Genomic DNA, 4,244 nt, shown 5'->3' on the forward strand with positions numbered 1-4,244 from the left:
ACTTCAAGTACTAATGTGTATATAATTTGAGAAAGTATGACTTTTCTTAAATTCTAATACACCCTACATCATTAGAAAAAGAATACTTGACAATATATTGTTGGTGCAATACAATTAGGAAACAGAAGTCTCAGTGGGTCTCAGTGTGTGGTGGCTGACTTGCCATTGAACTACTAATCTGAATCTGAACCTGAAACTATTCGAATTTTGACAACACCACGCGCATCATCGTCCTCGGAATCTTCTGAATCATTCTCAGAAACCACATCCGAATCTACCGAATCCAGCAGCAGTGGCAGTTTTATCACGTCCTGCACGTCATCGGGCAGCTTTCGCATGATGGATACCAAGAACTCCATGAATTGCCTTGGGGCCTTCCCTGCTGTCTTTATCACAGATAGGCTTCAGGGCCTCCATTATATCTTTTGCATTTGCATTGTTGCGGCGCCTCTCCTCGTCTTGGCTGAGCTCAAGGATGCTCTGCGGCGACACGAGCGTTGGCTTGTAGCCCCAGCATAACGCATAGTGCGAATCATCCGGCACCAGGTCACACGGCAGCTTTGCATCGAGCACCTTCCGGCCAGTAGCGAGCTGGTACAGGCAGAGCATGTTGTTGGCGACGGTGAGGCCCAGGATGTGCACGGCGAGCACACCGCCGCAGTCCCAAACGCCGGCGATTGAGCAATCATACGTGTCTCCATTGGAGTCGTGGTAATAGACGCTGCCCTGCAACTCGATGACGCACCTACACTCCCACTGGCGGCGGTCAGCCGTGAGCAGCCACAGGCCGGCTCTGTGGTGGTGCCCATGGTTCGTCGCCAGGCACAGGCGACCCTGCATCTCCATGAGCCTGGACCTTACATGCCGTGGGATGGCCCCGGTCGCGCTTGCCGGGCAGGCCAATGGTTGTGACAGTCTCGTCGTCGACGTCGAAACCTAGGATCACTGACCTGTCGACGTCGAGGAGGTAGACCGTGCCATCCATGTAGAGTGACTCCTGGCTCTGGATTGCTCCGTCTATCCCCGGCGGCGATGATACGGCCGGTCTTAATCTTGGTTGCCCGCCGACGAGTGCGTACACTTGCAGCGAGTGCTTCCAATGCGTGTAGTCCATGCGGAACAAAAGAAGCTTGTACGTTTCACTCCGGCGGCCGTAACCCAGCCCCAGCACTAGATAGTTAACGTTACCGCCCTCCATGGACGTATCTGCAGGGACGGTGAACTCCCGCACGACGTCGGCGACGGCCGGGTCCCAGAGGACGCACCTGCCCAGGGGGGAGTAGTCGTTGGTGGCAAGGAGCACAACGCCGTTGCACGTGTTGACGCACCTGTAGCCGAGGTAGCTGTCTCCGAAGATCGCACGCATGGGAGCGTTGCTGCTGCTGATCTCGGCGCCGGCGCCGGCGACGTGGAAGCCGTGGAACTCGCTGACCCGGCCCCGGTATTGTTTGTACCGCAACGACGCGGTCGCGATGTGCGGGCGGGGAAGCGGCGCGCCGAGGCGACAGTGGAGGCTCCGGAACTCCGGGCTGCGGATCATATCGCGGTGGCGCTTCGAGAGCTCCATGCATCCGATCGCGGCGCGGGACAGCAGGTATAGGCGAGGATGTTGCCGATGACGTCGTCGCACAGGCATGCGCCGCCATCGACGGCTGACCTCTTCTTCCTCGATGAGGTTGATGCGCTCGACGCCGCCCTCCCCCGATCCTCCTCAACACGATCTCGGCATCCCCTGCCTTCTTCTCCATCTACTAGTGTCGTGTGGATTTGTGGTTTGGGTAGACCTACCTATCTTAAATGCCCTCTTTATTATCTGAGGATTTGCTAAGTATAGCACGGTACGGTTTTATGCTTCCGATTTTGAAGTAACAGAATCAAATTGGAGGGCAAAATTTGCATCAATGACCTACAATGCTCGACGAGCTTGAGGCATGCCGCACTGTTTTTTTTAATAAAATGCTCGCCGCAAGACTACTCCGTAATATAGTTGGGCTTCATATTCTTCTGCTTTTGTGATCAGACGATCATGTAGGCTCGTCGAGGGATTCTAAAAAAAAGGTACGCTCTTAGGACGATCATACAATACGTATTAATTATTTGAGATTTAAGAAAGCCATAAAAATATTCCAAGTGAGCATCCAAATTAAATTCTGTAATACTTCGTGTAGGGCGTCCGTCCATCTTGACGCTCCTGTTGGTGGGCCATGACGCCAGCCCAACGATCCCCTCCTCTGCTATCATATCCGCTCGTCCACTCGCTTCTCTATAAGCCTCTCCAGTCACGTAGTTTCTCAAAAAATCACCGCAGCGCTGCGACCGTGCTCCGTCGTGCCGTCTCGGTGTTCTCCACGGCGCCCACCGGCTGACATCGCTGCGGTCACTCGCCTTCCTCCTGGACCTTGCATCGTCCTCGCCTTGTTCTGTTGCTTGATGTGGCTGCCTCTCCAGCCGCTTCCTCCGTCCGCCACCCCATAGTATAGCCTTGCGGCCGGTGGCGTGTAGTAGATGAACTCCACTGCCACAGGTGTACGCAGCCGCGCGACCCTCGTGTTTGTTATGGCGCCATGTTGTGCCGGCTGCCTTGATGCGCCTCCGGCCCTCTCCTCGTGTAGACGTCCTTTGCGTCGCTCGTGATGGCTGGCCTGCTCGTGGATGATCTTGGACGACAGCGACATGCATGGTGGCTTCTCACAGCCGGGGCACGCGCTTAACTGCGCTCCCTCCGTGCATCAAGTAGCAAGGAGATGTTGTGCTGAAAGCACATGTTGCAAGCATATGTTTAATTGTTTCAGATGTTTCAGAGGTATGTTGTAAGTGTTTCACATGGATGTTGCAAAATTAGATTGAGATGTTGCATATATTGAAATGGCTATACATTGCAAGCATCTGTTCCAAATGATTCATATGTTTCTCAAACGTACGTTGCAAGCGTTTTATCTTGACGTTGAATATGTTTTACACATATGTTGCAAGTGTTTTATCTAAATGATGCATATGTTTGCAATGACTTTCAAGTGCTTTCGGGCGTTTGCATGTGTTTTAGACGTATATTGCAAGTGTTTCAGTTGTCTCGGATGTATGTTGCAAGTGTTTAATCTGGATGTTGCAAAAGTAGATTTGGTGTTGCACATGTTGCAATGGGAGCCACCTGTCGTTGCCGCCTGCTGCAGCTGCTGGGGCGCTGTGCATGCGGTTCCCGTGTGAAGCAGGCACAAGCACAGGTGGTCCGCGCATGCGCGATATGGAGCAGGGCGCAGGCGGTCCCCGTGTGCGCGCGGAAAGCGGAGCGGAAGCGGGTGGTTCCCGTGTGCGAGAGGGCGGCGTGGGCAGGGCGACGCAAGTGCGGGAAACGAAGGAGGCGAAAACGAAGAGACGCGCGACACAAGCTAGTGTGGGCTTCCGGACACATGCGTCCGTCCGGACGCTAGCATCTCCAAATTATAGTTGCAACGTTAACATATTCATCAGAAAAATTTTCTGGTTCTAGAAAAAAAAAAGAATGTTCAAACTCCAAATGTTTTAGGTTCAGGAAAAAACATGTAGCCTTATTTTTGTGCAGGTGATGGTTTTAGGGCATGTCAGATTTAGGGATCGGGATGTTGGGGAATTAAGCATGCACTCGTCTTAGAAGAGATCCTAGAGAAGTGATAGAGTGGTCAACGAGAAGGCTAACGCTTGGATGGATGGGGATGCGGTGCACGACACCTACCATGGTTACGGTGGAAGAGGGGCAGTGGACAGTGGTTGAGCCAGGTAAAGGCCAGCGAGGCATGGGAACGAGCGGTCGATATCGAGTTAGTGTGGCGTGAGTGTGGTGTGTGTGTTGGGTTGGGTAGGGGGAGAAGGGAGCTCACCGAACAATATGTCCTGGAGGTCACCAAGGACATGATATCATCTAGGTCCAAATAAACGGGCTCGATCCACTCCGCGTCTTCACCTAGCATTGCCACATCGAGTCCTCCTTGGTTTAGGTCTTGACCAATGGATCCCATACAAGGGTAGCGCCCACATTCTAGCCTCTAATGCTTCATCTTCGTGTTCCCTCCTTTCCTCCCCTCCCCTTTCTCATTGCTCCAATCTAGTGTGAAGCCACCTCACCATCATCAATCCCACCCCGTTTTCTTTTTCCTCCACCTTAAGGCCATGACGAGGTCGAAGCTTTTGATGCTCCCTAGGCAACGAGGAAGGTAGATGCCTGCTTTGTCGGTGAGTTTCCCACCCTGGCAAGACTGAGGTGTGGGTTT

The 4,244-nt window shown here is 53.0% G+C and overlaps 1 pseudogene; it reads right to left on the bottom strand.

Moving 5' to 3' along the window:
* Nucleotides 1–318: 318 nt before the first annotated feature.
* On the bottom strand, nt 319–2,675 carry LOC136496066 (uncharacterized; annotated as a pseudogene).
* Nucleotides 2,676–4,244: the final 1,569 nt, after the last annotated feature.

The sequence above is a fragment of the Miscanthus floridulus genome, chromosome 12 (genome assembly GCF_019320115.1).
Source record: "Miscanthus floridulus cultivar M001 chromosome 12, ASM1932011v1, whole genome shotgun sequence".
Lineage (NCBI taxonomy): Eukaryota > Viridiplantae > Streptophyta > Magnoliopsida > Poales > Poaceae > Miscanthus > Miscanthus floridulus.